The sequence below is a fragment of the Mixophyes fleayi genome, chromosome 7, assembly GCF_038048845.1.
Source record: "Mixophyes fleayi isolate aMixFle1 chromosome 7, aMixFle1.hap1, whole genome shotgun sequence".
NCBI lineage: Eukaryota > Metazoa > Chordata > Amphibia > Anura > Limnodynastidae > Mixophyes > Mixophyes fleayi.
The window spans coordinates 40,225,215-40,240,895 of record NC_134408.1 but is presented as its reverse complement, the minus strand read 5'-3'; positions in this window follow the sequence as shown (position 1 = coordinate 40,240,895).

The following is a 15,681-nucleotide window of genomic DNA, read 5'->3' as shown; positions in this document are numbered from 1 at the left end:
GCCCGGGAGTCCGGGAGACTCTCACAAAATGCGGGAGTCTCCCGGACATTCCGGGAGAGTTGGCAAGTATGGTCAGTGACTGTATGTGTATTAGCAAGCAGACAGCAGAGCAGTCAGTTTCACCTCACACACACACCATGCTAACTGTGCCCTGTGCTGTGAGCAGGAAAATAAGGTGAGGTTAGTGTACAAATAATATTTCATGTGTCAGCTCTGTGCCTCTGTATTATAATCTGCCATGGAGCAGTGTAAGAACATTAGTGAGCCTAGAGAAACATTGAATGGATGTTAGTAAAGATTAAACATGCATTGTCTGACTATTGGTAAGCAAGTAAATGAGCACTGTGTATGTATATTATTTATTAATGATCATGCAATGTGGGTAAAACTTAGTGATCAGATAAAGTGATCTATTTTTATGATAATTACCATTTTTTTATATCGCCGCTTATCGCAGTTTCACTGCTATTTATGAACTTTATCTCTGGAAGACCAGCAGTAAAAATTGTCATTTTTCCGAGCAGCAGTATGTTAATATTGTGTGTGTGTGTGTGTGTGTGTGTGTGTGTGTGTGTGTGTATGTGTCCGCAGTATGTTAATATAGTGTGTGTGTGTGTGGCGCGCAGTATGTTAATATAGTGTGTGTGTGTGTGGCCGCAGTATGTTAATATAGTGTGTGTGTGGCCGCAGTATGTTAATATAGTGTGTGTGTGTGTGGCCGCAGTATGTTAATATAGTGTGTGTGTGTGTGGCCGCAGTATGTTAATATAGTGTGTGTGTGTGTGGCCGCAGTATGTTAATATAGTGTGTGTGTGTGGCTGCAGTATGTTAATATAGTGTGTGTGTGGCCGCAGTATGTTAATATAGTGTGTGTGTGGCCGCAGTATGTTAATATAGTGTGTGTGTGTTTGTGTGGCCGCAGTATGTTAATATAGTGTGTGTGTGTGGCCGCAGTTTGATAATATAGTGTGTGTGTGGCCGCAGTACGATAATATAGTGTGTATGTGCGGCCGCTGCATGTTAATATAGTGTGTGTGAGCGGCCGCTGTATGTTAATATAGTGTGTAAGGGAAGGGAAGATCTTAAAAAAAAAAAAAAATGTGGGACGTAAGCTATTTAATGGTGGAGTGTAGGTGGGGGCTAATTATTTAAGGTGCCTTTAATTTAATTTAATGCTGGGGTGGTTTGGGGCTATTAATTGAACATGGGGCTGATTTTGGGGAGGAGGGCTATTTATTAAATGTGAATATGAATTATTTAATGCCGGTGATGGTTTTGGAAAATGGGTATATTTATTAAAGGTAAATGCTATTTAGTTTATTGCTGGGACTGTTTGGGGGGGGGGGGAATTGGTTTTGATTAAATGGGTATACTGTTAATTTAATGTTGGGGCTGGTTGGAGGGAAATAGGTCTTATTAAATGTGATTATTATTATTGTTGAGAATTGAGGGAGGCATAATTACAAAACGTGGGTGCTATTGATTTAACACTGGGGCTGGTTGGAGTTTTCTAAATCTCATGTACCCATTTTTTTTTCAAAATAGGGCATCCAACATTTCAGGATCAAGACGAGCAGGAACTGAGCTAAAGACACCAGCAGTCACAGGTGGTGAAAGTGACCAAGACAGGTAGGAGAGAGCAGGACAATCTGCCAACTGTTCTGAATCTGGTGGGACAGTCCTGAATTTGGGTGACTGTCTTGCTTAGTCAGGATTTGGTCCGACTGCATGGAGAGTTGGGAGGTATGTCCCGCTTCACAACGTACTGCTCGTGAAGGCAGAGCTGTGTGCATCTAACAGTAGGGCACACAGTATTGCCTGTGTATTTCTCTAAAATTTGTCTAAAATGATAACCATGTTACATAATAGGGGTCCTGCTGTCTTTAAAACCCTGGGCTCCCCCGAGCGTTAATCCAGCTCTGGTTAGCAGGAGGGAGCTGATAGCTGCTCCCAGTCCCCTGACAGAACACAAACTGCAGAGCAGCTCTAAGTCTCACAACATTTTGTAATCTCGTGAGACTAGGAGCTTCCCTGCTCACTCTACAGGAAGTTCCCACCCTGATGGACGTCAGCAGCACCAGATGCATAGATAAGTACAGTGGGCTGGGGGTGTCATAATGTGTCTGGGAGGGTGTGATGTGGCTGGGAGGGCGTGATAAATGTAATGTTTTATTATAATGTATGTATCAATGCCCCATGTTGACCACACCCCCAGCACAATGTGGTCACACCCATTTTGGCAACGTCGCACAGCGGCGGCACACAGTTTCTTTGCTACTCGTCTAAGGAGGGGAGTCCCAAAAGTTCACTGTAACCAGGCCCCAAATTTCTCTTCCTGTCCTGTACATACCATTATCTGATACTGGTAAGCCCTATGCTGCAAATAGAGAGTCAAGCTGCGTATAATATATTTGTATCTCACAGGACACTGTATAAGAATGACCTTTGCAAAAAGTACTGTAATATTATTATCATCTGAATCTGAGGTGGGCCTGTGTGCTTTAAATGCCAGAGCTGATTTTTAGTCCCAGTCCGGCCCTGTCCACAGATATTCCTTATTAGTTAGATATATTTATAAGTAAAATATGACTATATTGAATATTTTGTTTATATTAAAATAAGGTCAAAAAGACTTACTGTGATTAATCACAAAAATAGATGCTTAGAAGATAAATCATATTCTTTGAAATTTAGAAATTAAGTAAATGATAAAATTTCAACAACACCCACCGTGCTATTTGGCTGAAGAAAGACTATTTTCTGTAGCAATAACAATAAATGAACGTAATTTGAAACCCATAATTTGTGTGAAAAGAGGTGTTCATAAGACAGAATATTTTCGGTTGCAAGGAACAAAGTGTATTAAAATAACTTGACCCCCGCCTACCACACTGTTTTAGTAAAACAAAACTAAAACTAAAAAGATTGAAAAAATATATATAAAAAAATATAAATGTGTGTAAAGTAAATATTCAGCTATTTGCTACAGTATAACTATTACGGTTATGTATTACAATGCAAGATATGTCAAAACTCTGTGTAAACATCCAAATCTGTCGAGTATACAGATTGATTAGTGTAAACAGAAATTAAGCTTTAATAGACAAAGCTGTGTTTGATTCAAGATTCACTAAACAAATACTAAGAGACATTTCTCCTATCATAATGTTAAAGCCATGTGATGGTGGCTCTGACGTTATGATTGGTTACTATTTTACTGATGTACAGTGACTGGTCTGATTCTAACAGGGGTGTATTTTTATCTGCTAATTGAGACATTTATTTGAGGAGTCTGAATTTAAGAAATTTTCAACCATACTTCGAACTATAACTCTACTGATGACAGATCCCTATTTAATTTACTTGTGAATACCTTGGGATGTTTGATTTAATTGCAACATACTGACATACAGTGTGAGATACCTTTTCAGTCGTAAATTATTAATTGGATCTAACATGTTATTTCAGTTAAGAAAATGTAACACAAGTGATTACATTGCACTCTTTTAAATACAGCTATTGTTTGCTAAAGCACTAATATGTAGTAATGAAAGCAGGCTTGTAACTAGCACTTTTACACTCTACACTCTAATTTCGATTTTCTGCTCATATTATTTACCAGTGTTTTAATGAATAAGCACCATGTTTCAAAGTGCCCATTTTAATCACTTGTATTACATTACCCTAAGGGGTAGATTTATCAAACCTTCTAAAAAGCAAGAAAGATGAGTTGATGGATATGGCAAGCAATCAGATTCTAATTATCATTTATCTAGTGCGTTCTAGAATGATAGCTAGAATCTGATTGGTGCTATGGGCAACACCTCCAATCCAAATTTACTCCTAAGTCTCATTACGAGATCAATGCAATTTGATTAAACTAAAAACCCATAATTTTTCCCCTGTCTTTATTGAACACATTGATCCAACATCCAATGCTGAACACAAACTTTGATTATCACTATCTAAGTGGGCTATTCATAACATTCATTGCTCACAAGAATAATGTGATAAACAGTTAGACTAATCATTTGTAGTATTCATTTGTAGTACACTAGAAATTGGATAATAGGGTCATGTCGACCCATGCAAAATGCTTTAGGTCCTACTTATTGGTTACATATCCTTGCGCTAAAGGACTGAAAAGCTATCACTTTAGTTCATGCTCATATTATTTTAATTGTTTTAAATCAGTTACAGCAACAACATATTGGTGCAACAATTGTTCGCTACTAAATCTGCCAACCATATTTAATAATGCTTATTTAAAAGAGAAAAATGTAATTACTTACATGCAATTAAAAAAATGGTAATGTTATAATTTTTTATTAATCATATTTTTGTAAAAGGAGAAATGTAGTCACTGGGTATTCTCACGAGCAGATAGTCTTAAAATATTCAAAGACTGTAAGTGCATGAAAACACAACTTTGAGTACATAGACTAATAAAGTCACTACCACTCTTGTTGGTTGTAATGAAGCCACTGCAAAGAGAGGAGTACAGCCAGCGATGGAGATAATACCCACTTGTGTTATTTAATTAGTTTTTGCTCAATACTCATTATTATCATTGATGTGAAGGTTAATTATAGTGCAAAATAAAGAGGTTATTGTGGTAGATGTAAGACGTGAACCATTCATTATGCTGTAGCTTGTTTTTATTTGTGATTTTCTTTAGCAAGATTTTCAGAGAATATTAGAACATGCATTCGCATAATTGAAACGAGACAAATAATAAATGAAGAATCAGTTACAATCCAACTAATTAAAACTTTTTTATTTTAAGTTTTCAGAAAACCCATTTACTGTAAATCAAATATGTTTTCTTCTCTAAATATGGAAGGGTGTTGGTGAATGTAACAATACAGTACTGTTGTGTTAAAGGAGACTTTTCCCTTCAATAACATTTTTCCTAACCCCAGCAAAAGCATTTTTTAGACATAGAGCTGTTGGTCTTAATTAATTTTTGTCCATGATCTTTGTCAGGCATAGGTGTTCACCTACAATGTCTCATCGGGGACAATTGAGCTAACTGGAGGTTGATAGGGAATTGTGTAATTATTTAATTGTAAATAAATTGTACACATGTTATATGACAGGAGCACCTGCAGGGACTAATTGCTGGCTATTAGTTAGAGAGTGCCTAAAAAGTCAGGTGTGAAAATACCAGGTTTAACTGGCACAATTATGCCTACTTCACGCTGGCTGGCCACCCAGGGGTGCCTTACTATGCCAGGAAAGCATAGCCAGTACTTTCTATGGTTCTTGTAGTCACTCAGGCAAATGCAGTTACAAAAGTACTATAGTACATTTATTGTAATAAAACAATCACTATATACCAACATATAAATAAATGCCAGGGAGGTTTACCACATTATCTGTTCCTTATCCCACTAGTTTTAGAACTTATAGTCACCGAGATGTCCTAACAGGATGTTTAGTCCAGCAGAAACCTAGATTTTAATGCTGGAGTTCTTCCCAGGATGAAAGCAAAAAGAAAACAACCAGCATCCCTGGCTCTCACTCTTTCATCTCTACCCTCCAAATTTTGCCTGCACCAGAGAATGGTGCAGGGAAACTGTGTAATAATAATCTCATTCCAATCACCTTCCGATCATGTAGTGTGTATGCACTCATGTTCACGATCTCCATAGAGTTTATAGAGTCATGATCTTTTCAGTCGATGCCAGCAATGAACATGTCCTGGTGACTAAATGTAGAGAGTGCTGTAGATGGAATAATTTGTTTGTTCCGAGACTGAAAATTTCATTTCAGAGTCGCAGAAGCTAATGAAATTCGTTATGACATGTGGATAGCTATAACAAGGTGGTTAATCAGTGTGACAGGAATGATTGAATGAATGATCGCATATTGTGCTGTCATTCTCGAAACGATTATAGGACCAGATGAAGAGCACAGATCTGAAGGTAAATCGTGTGTAATGTGTATGCATGAATCGCCCGACAGGTCTGACCTTCAGTCGTAGGTACAATTGTTGTAGATAACAGATTGGTCCGAAATTGTTCCAGCATGTACCTATCCTTAGATAGTAGGATTCTCTAAAATTGGTGTCTGTCAAATAGGGGCTGTTACAGTGCTGTCCCTTCTCATCCCAATACATCTCTTGGTCTCCTGCTAGGATGACTCCAAAGAGTCTGGTAGAATACAAAATTAGACAATGAGGACATACTAGGTTAATTAAGGGACAGGGCCAAGATGATTAAATGACACTGCCAGTATTAACCCCCTACAAGCATTTGCATCCAGAACTAGCTTCCAGCTGATCAGCTTACAGCCCCCTCTCCTGTATCTTGGAACTGGACCCCACACAATGTTTACCCATAACCCACCTGGCTTCAGTTTAAGAACAACGAATAATATCATCACTGCAATATCAATAATATACAATAAACAATATACATTTTTACAATGAGTATTTTATAGTAAAAAAATCTCCAATAGAGGCATGGCTACAATTTACACTTATCCACGTGCATTTGCACTATTAAGTTCTTTGGCATATTAATTTGTTTGCTCATTCCAAACATATCAATATATAATATGATATTCAGTCCTGTTTGTATTTAGTAATTAGCATTAACATATTAATTCTCAAAACTTGATCAAAATATTGAATTGATTGATCGGCATTCCATTTAAAATTATCAAACCATTAGTAGTGGACTCATACTATTTTTTTTTTTTAACATTTAAAACTAAAACTTAAATATATTGGTCAAGTTTTGAGAATTAATATGTGAATGCTAATTACTAATAAAAAGCAGGACTGGATATCATATTATATATTGATATGTTTGGAATGAGCAAACAAATTATTATGCCAATGAACTTGATAGAACAGAACACATTTTACATGTATAGATACGATGACTCATTGTAACAATATTATAACATGATTAGAAATTATTTAAAATTTAACAACATTTATAATTATGGTGGGATTTTCATGATAGTAATTTACAAAACAACATATTAGATACTCTTACTTTTTGGAAAATGATCAAATACATTCCATTTAATTGTAATGTCTTAAAAACTTTGCTTGTAGTAAAATTATGAATAATGATTAACAGTGATATGGTATTCTTATATGTAACCTAAAATTACTGGTAATATATTATATATAGTAAATAGGAGCATAGTTATATTGGAATATTATTTAAATGAGGACATATTCCGATAGTGATATTTTCACAACAAGCACGTAGTAATTAAAAATATGATCATGTTTTTGACCTTAATACAATTGTAGTTATTAAATTAACGAAGATCTTGGGGATTAGAGATTGGGGATATATAGAAACAAATAGTGATACAGTGTAATAAATTTTGTATCAGTATTGTAAACAACTTAAACTTTAATTAATTTGATGCTAAAATGAAACTCTCATCCAATAAAGTAATGTAGCAGGAATGTTACCTGATTGATTATCTTCAATTTAAAAACCCTGCTCGTAGTGACAAACGGCTTGCCTGGACAAAGCTTAGACAGCGAAACGCGCAATGGCGTTTGCTGTCTGTGACCAATCTCAAGCTAATGAATTTTCTTAATCATATGGATTATTAACTAATACCTCAGTACACTCGTCAGCAATATAAAAGATCTATACTGCCCAAATCCACAGTTAGATATTATTATATAGGTAGTTAGCAATTCACTCCTGTCACGCTATATTAAGTGAATAATCAAGCTAACCAGATATTACCTTCACGGAGACTGTAGCGGCAGGAATCGTAATGCAACTCTATTGACATGCTGACCTAGAGTATCCAAGGTAGTCATAGTTTGGAGCTCACTGTTTTAGAAACAAAATTTGGTTTATGGTATCAACTTAGTCCAGTTACTATAAAAGGATTAAAACTTAAAGGGGCGGATATAAATCCTAAAAGATTGAATACTGTGTTCAGATTCCAGATATACCGTTTAAATTATGTCGATTGTGTGAATCCATTTCTAACAGTGGAACATACCATTCACCTCTTACTTATTAGAATTCAATTTTTAAAACAATCATAAATCCATCAAGAGATAAAAAAAGAAAGAGATTGAGGGTCACATTTAGCATTTTAAGGTCACTTTTTATTTTAACCTTCACTTTCATATTTCGCTGCTTTTAAACAGAATTTTATTGATATGTTTAATAAAACTTATTTTTTGATGATAGGCAATGGTTTACATGTTAAAACACAAAATAATATTTTGTGAAACTCTATAGTGCACCAATAGAGTTTCCAGCATTTCTTCCTTTTCTTTGTATGCCTTAACTGATATTATTTAGGGCTGGCTGGTAGCACCTTTACCTGATTTAAGCAGTATATGTTTTTCAGGTATCTGATATATAATTAGAAGCTTTATTAAAGAGTTAACAGTCTATATCTTATACTATTGGAACATTCATCCTTATGGAGTTGGGGAACATTAACAGGGCTTAACGAGGGACAGGCTTGTTAAGGCGATACCAAACTCTTTTCACCATTCTAAGCTATAACAGAAAGGGATTGTGAAACTGTAATAAGGGAACAGTGTGGGGGTCTCCCTGTCATAACATCATCCTATACCTGTTCAGCACGAAGCAGAATTAATTACGCAAATCAGGCCTACAAAAGAATACATTCCTCACCCTTAGGATAAATAGCCCAGTGCTGAAAGAATTAGCGCTATACCCACACCCATGTATATTAACATACATAGAGTCCCATTGGTAAAACATCATTTTTTTAATGTATTTGTTTTCATTGCAAGACACCGAAGCTCCTCACTCCTCTACTAAATGTGCTCTCAGAGCAACAATTGACTTACAATTCAGCACAACCATGGTGCCTTGAAAAAGACCACCAAATTACCAGTTGAAGCACGTTGGAGAAGACAGGTTAATTTCTTTGTGACAGTCCTAGTTACCAGTATTAACATCTTTAGAAGTGAATATCCGGAGACTTATATAACCCGGGGATTCTATCATCTTGATGTGCACTGTGATTTTCTTATCCATTCACTGGAAGGAGGACCTGCATATATTATTTTAAATTGATTTGTTTTTATTTGCGAGTGTGCATTTTATCTATTAAATTCGATGAAATTTTAAAAAACAGTAAGCCACTAGATCCATTTTTATTTATGTTTCCATTCATACCTATCCATGAGGGAACTGAATAAAAAAAGAAAGGGACCATAGATTGTAAGCTTGCGAGCAGGGTTCTCTTACCTCTCTGTCTGTATGTATTACCCAGTATTGTTTTATTAATGTTTGTTCCCAATTGTAAAGCGCTACGGAATTTGCTGGCGTTATATAAATAAATAATGATGATGATGATGATGATGAAAGGGTAATTTTTGGAGACATGTGCAATGCTCAATTGCAAGAATTCCTTTAGTATGTGTATCACCATTTAGAAGCAAGCCACATCATCTGTATTGTTTTCTCTGTAACACTGAGTGTATATATATACAAGCTCCCTGGGACCAGCTGCAGTCATTCTCTGACCACAGTATTCTGGAGTGAAGTACTGTTGCTGGTACCAGCGGAGCGTAGCTAGCGCAGGCGAGTGCTGCGGTATGTATGTATCTTTTGGTATCGGCTGTACTGTATTATAATTATGTATTGAACTGCTAAAACTTTTGCATCTGCTAAATAAATTGTTTGTGCTTTGGAAACACAAGAAATCGCTTAGACAATGCTTATTGGAAAGGTCGAAACAAGTTGGCAGTGGCAGCAGCTCTCGGGACACAGTACTGTGGGCAGTGGTGAGAGGACTTTGATCGGGAGTGTTTTCCTGTTTGTTCATCTTCTCTACATGGCTTGATGTATTGTTTTCTGGTACGAGTTTATTTCTCAGCGATGTATCCAGTCACTTAAGCTCAGTGTTTTTATATGTTTTATTTGATTTTTATTAAAGAATAAGATTTTACTTTTGAGGTAATGCACAGGGTCCTTTCTTTGCATTCTCCTTTTACCACATGGTATTTATGTATGGAGGAGAGAAGGTGATGTCAAGAAGCTGATGAGAAAAAAGGATACGTTCAAGGACATTTAAAGAAGGTGTGTTGTCATATGGATGGCTGTAAGCATACATCCTATAGGGGATAAGTTGGAATGAACATCACCTAGTGTGCTTCTATTGATACATAGCTTCAACACGGAGTTGTTGTGGTTCTTTACCTATGTTAGCAGAATAACAACCTGTAAATGAATAAGTCATTTAGCAATTTGTCAAATATCTATAGTAACGATCGATCAGAGCACAGAATAAGAGACCACACAAATGTCTGGTTTCCAAACTGAAACTGCTTTTTTGTAGTAATAACTCTTACACTTATAAAAGTTTTAAGGGTATAGAAGCTTAACAACCAATTAGAAGACAATAAATTATGAAAACAACAAGCTAATGATACAAATTGCAGAATACACATAATGTAAGTTTTAAACAAATCTTTCTTATATTTTTATCTTCTCAGGCATTCTGCCACCAGTCTTATTGTTACTTGTCATAGAACATTCAGCTGTACATCCTTGGCTTGTCCATGTTCTCTGAGAACATCCTATTGTAACATTTTTTCAAGGCTTCAATCTTTTTCCTCTTCTCATTCTGAGTATAATATCTGCTAATTTCTTTTAAGGCTATAACATAATGATTACTTATATGAATATATCATTTTCATTTTGTATACTCTCACAGAGTAAAGTGGAGGATTTTTCATGGTGGACATATTGCACCATGTTGTTTATTTTATCTCTTTTCATGTAAACCCTGAAAAGGGCACGTGAGCTCCATCATGTGAAAGAAAATCCTGTTCAAATTGAGGAATCGGTGAATGTGTTTAAACTAAGGGGAGCACAAGTGTATGTATCAATTTTTAGCTATCTATACTTGCTATTTGAATATTGGTGGATATTCAGGATACGAACATAGCTGCAAACCCTATTGGAGCACCAGATTTGTTTCCTAATTCTCTGTTGTTATTGCATCGATATGCTGACCAAATTCTACTGTATAGACTTTTCGTCCAATTGCAGATCCTACGCTCTAAAGATGCAGAGGCCCTGCTGCTGTTCTTAGATGCTGCCAAGGCATTCTGCTAAATTGTTATATGTGACCCCCTTAACAAATATAAGGGTAAATGGCTGGTGACGCTTTATTTTTTTAAAGCAGAGGCGCCTGAGGTGTCTCTGCGACATTATTTGTCATGGCCATAGAGCCATTTGCCTGCTTATTCAGGAATAATCCTAATAGGATAGACACCAAAGCCCTTTATCTTGACTCATGCTCCTCTTCTACAACAACATCTATAGGGACTATGTTTGAAATTTTGTCAGAATTCGAGAACTTTTTTTTTTCTTTTTCTTTTTCTTGAAGATTTATCTTTGCAAGATCAGGAACAAATACAGCCAACATAAATAGTATACATACTGTATACATTAGGGAGGAGTGAACAATAATAACAACCACTGTATCAACGTAGCGTCCATTGTTGGAGGTATCAAAAATGAAATGCATTAAGTGACCAGGATGTCAAGAAATTGTAGAGGGGAAAAAAGAGAAGAAGGGAAGAGAGGGGGATGAGAGGGTTGGAGTGGCTAATTCCAAAGTGGGCTAAGCAAGAGGTGGGGAAAAAAAGCTAGGGAACGAGGGATAGAGAGAACTCTAGGTCAGGTCTTGAAAGGGTGACTGCCAACAATCTAGACAATTCTACATACAGACATAAACATTGACATCAATTCAATGGGCGACATTCATGCTATTAAGGGGACAATGTGAGGACCCAGTGGCTGTCTAATAATTTTTAGGAAGTGTTGGACATTATACAGCCACAATAAAGGATCCTAGGCCTCTGCAACATATGGACTATTACTACTTGCCCTCTTCACCTCACCTCCTCAGTACCTTGCAGACTTCTGCACTATAGTGAACCCCACTATGCCCATTGTTTCCCTGTGTTCTTTTTGGCTCTTTACCCTGTCCCTTTAGAATGTAAGCTCTCACAGACAGAATTATATACCCTATGCCTCATGTCTGTATTGTTTTATGCTGAATTGTTTTTGTATGACATGCAGTTGCTCTGTTAATTGCATACATGCATTTAATATTCTGCTTATCTGTATCCATTGTACTTATCTATATGTACTTGTCTAATTTTTTAGCATTTACTCTACTGTGGAAGCCTGGTGGCACCTTATGAATAAAAGATAATTATAATAATAATGACGATCCAACACTCAAAGCGTCGGGTCAATATAGAAACTGAGGCGCATCTGGAGCTGATTATGACACCAGGCCTGATGCATAAAACAACTCTCTAAGCACACATATGTCACTTGGAACTAACAGTGTGATTTAGTAATACCGCTGACACCTGGTACCTAGAACCTTTGCTTCCAAACCCCCTGTACCCCAACTAGTATGCCATATCTAGGAAAGTTTGTGAAAGGTAGTTAGCAGCAGAGTAATTATAATAACTACCCTTGATGACAAACCAAATAGGAACCCTCTTTGACTGGGTTTGTGGTAGCATAATTGTAATTTGTGACAGGTGTTTCCTGGTGGAACTAAGATTCGGAAATCTGCAGCTACTATAACTTGTGAACCCCAAAAAGGTACTTTTTAAAAACATATATTTTTCTATTTAATATTTAGGACAGACGTCTTGCAGATCTCCCTGCAACTATGGATTGTATTTAGCCTTTGATAATGGTCAGACAGATGGTTTGCACATATCTCCCTGACTGAGGGAGCCAGGAGCCTCCAGGTGCCCCGGATTCTGGGAACAGGGAAGATTTCTGGGCCAGCAAAGATTCTTGCACATTGTCTTAATGTTTAAGAAACAACATTAATCGCTGAACATAAAAAGTTTATATATTTTGCGAAAATGTATTAATTACCCCTAATCAAGTAACCCTTAGCCTGATGGCCTGTAATGACAAAGAAGTGAATATTTCATTACAATGCAATATGCTCAAGTGATCTGTGTCACAGTACTTTATGAGATATTTAGTGAAAAAATGTGTATAGCAACTATGTCAGTATATAAACAAACAGAAAGGCTTTTATTTATCCAAGAAGAAGATTTGGCGACAATTATGTTGATCGACTGACTTCATGTACTAGTTTGCCTGTGGTCATCCTACAGGCAATAAAAGGTAGGAGTCATGTGGGATACAACTATAATGGAAATACTTAGCAGATCATTTCAAAGTAGAATAAATAAAAAAGATACAGGAGGCAAAAATAGTCTCCTTATTGGCTTGGGATATGGTAAACCATTCTCAGGAAATATGGCAGAAAGCAGTGAGCAATTTCTGAGCAAGCAAATCTGTCTTTACAGTAAAACACATGCAAAACAGTACAGTTCACTATCCCCTGCATAATGTAATATCTGTAGGCTAAGTACATACTTTAGCTTAAAGGAAAAAAATATGAAATTGGGGGGATATTTCATAGCTGAGTAAACATGCAAGGCCTATAGTAATGTCTATAATGTAACTAATTATAAGTCAAGCGCAGATATTTAGTTTTACCTTATAGTAAAATAGTAAAATATGTGCTATGTCCAGTAGCAACGTCATTTCCTACTAAGAAAATAAGTTAATAATTTCATAAAAAGAAAACTAACATGGTCTTTTAATACTATAGTGTCTTTTATTTAAAGTAATTTAACACAAACTGTAATAATATGTATAAAATGCTTCATGAGTTGCTGATCCTGACATGTTTGTGAACCAAACAAAGATAATCAATTAGGAAGAGCTTAACACTCTATTTAGACACGATGGTGCACTTTTATTGTACACAGTATGAAATAGTCTGACATTATAACAGAGGCGTCATTTATCATCCCAACAATTCCTGGAACTGTTATGTGAACAGAAAGCATCTAACAGCTGCCACCTGCGCATTGCTGATTACACTATGGATACAGTTCAGAGATGTGGCAATAAAAACATCTTGTCCCCTCAACTATTTTGGTAGAGGATGATAACTCACAATACATTAGTGGATTTTTGGAAATTTTCACAAAATACCATCAAATGCAAACATTAAAAGTTACTTATTTGTCATTTTCTTTTATTTGGGTCCATGCATGCATTTGTGTGAAAAGATGACTGCTGCTATAAAATGAGCAAATCTTGTGGCTTATGAGCAGGAGAAGTGGAGGGAAGAGTATCCTACTACTAGAAACCTTAAGATTGGGAGAATCACAAAAACAATCAATTGTTTTGCCCAAAAATATGCTTAAATTAGACGACAGGGATAGAGAGTCTGTATATTTTAAGATGTGTCTGACTACAGAATCCTCCAATAGACCGAAAAATCCACCACCAAAAAAGTTGCTTAACATATGATTTTATACAGAAGAAAACAGCCCCCTCATGTTCATATGTACATTGAACTGTATACTGTATATTATATAAACACCTATTAATTAATTTTCTGGTGAATGCATTAAATGGCAGGCGTATTTATATATGTTGCTTCTCTACGACACTGCTTTTCTTTGGCACCTCCCCTACTGCATGTGACACCTTTGCTGCAGCAGCTTCAGCAGCACTGGAAGCAATATTCTCTCATACACATTTCCAGTATAGACCATCTGGCTGTTCTTTAGCTGAAGCATACACATAAGTCACATTTCTTATGTTCTGGGCAGACTCCTGCCTCTTGCCCAGGTTGCATACAATTCTGGTAGTACAATTGGGCAGTCCTCTGGATATGCCCATAGTGGAGCACTGCCATCAGTACATTGGCTGTCTGTGATAAAAAAAACAATAAAAAGCTAAATCCACCAATGTAAAAGTTCATAGGTGGGTACATTACCCCTTATTTTTTTCAGGGTCAGATAAAGGTCAAGGCATACACTTTGCTGACAAACGGTTATATCATAGATTGCGGTAGAAGAGAAGTCTTAGATACAAAAGTCCTCTTCTCTTCTTACTGTAACCACTATCATCATAATGAAGGCAAGTTCCATCAGAACCCCTACCTTCTTACCCACCCAAAGTTGCCCTGTCTTTTGCATTCCCACCATCCTGAAATCAGCACTGGAACACAGAGAGACAGGTAAAATCATGGGTATAAACCACAATAATACGTCAATGGAAACAGGAAACTCCTAAATTTCATTAGCCCAGTGCTTCCTCAGAGCAGCCACTAATTGCAAACAGTTAAGCTCATCAAGAAATTAGAAATCCCTGGAAGAAGTCACTCAAGAACTGTATTTCAAAGCATAATGCAACTTAATTAAACATAATTTACGAACTAGAAAATCATTGCCACTCATAATTAACCAAAATGTAATCATCCACATTTTTAATTTACATTTGTTTTTTATTTTGAAAGATAGTAAATTAACATAACCAATATCAAATTAAGTACTATGCAAGTATTTTATCACCCACTGTAATGAAATAGACCTGAATGCAAACTGGGACAGAAGTAAAGCCCTCTTTTAAAGCACCACTTCTGCCAAACAGATCAATCCCTAGTCAATCCCAAAATATCTTATTATGTGTTGAAGTTAAATAATTGGATGAAGGTAGTAATCAATAATTTCTGTACACTACTAGGTATAACTAACATTACTTTTCATACACCAAATAGCTACTCCAGAGATGTCATAAAAGAACCAGTTTATACAGGTCCAGAGGAGGGAGCCTGGGGAAGGACACC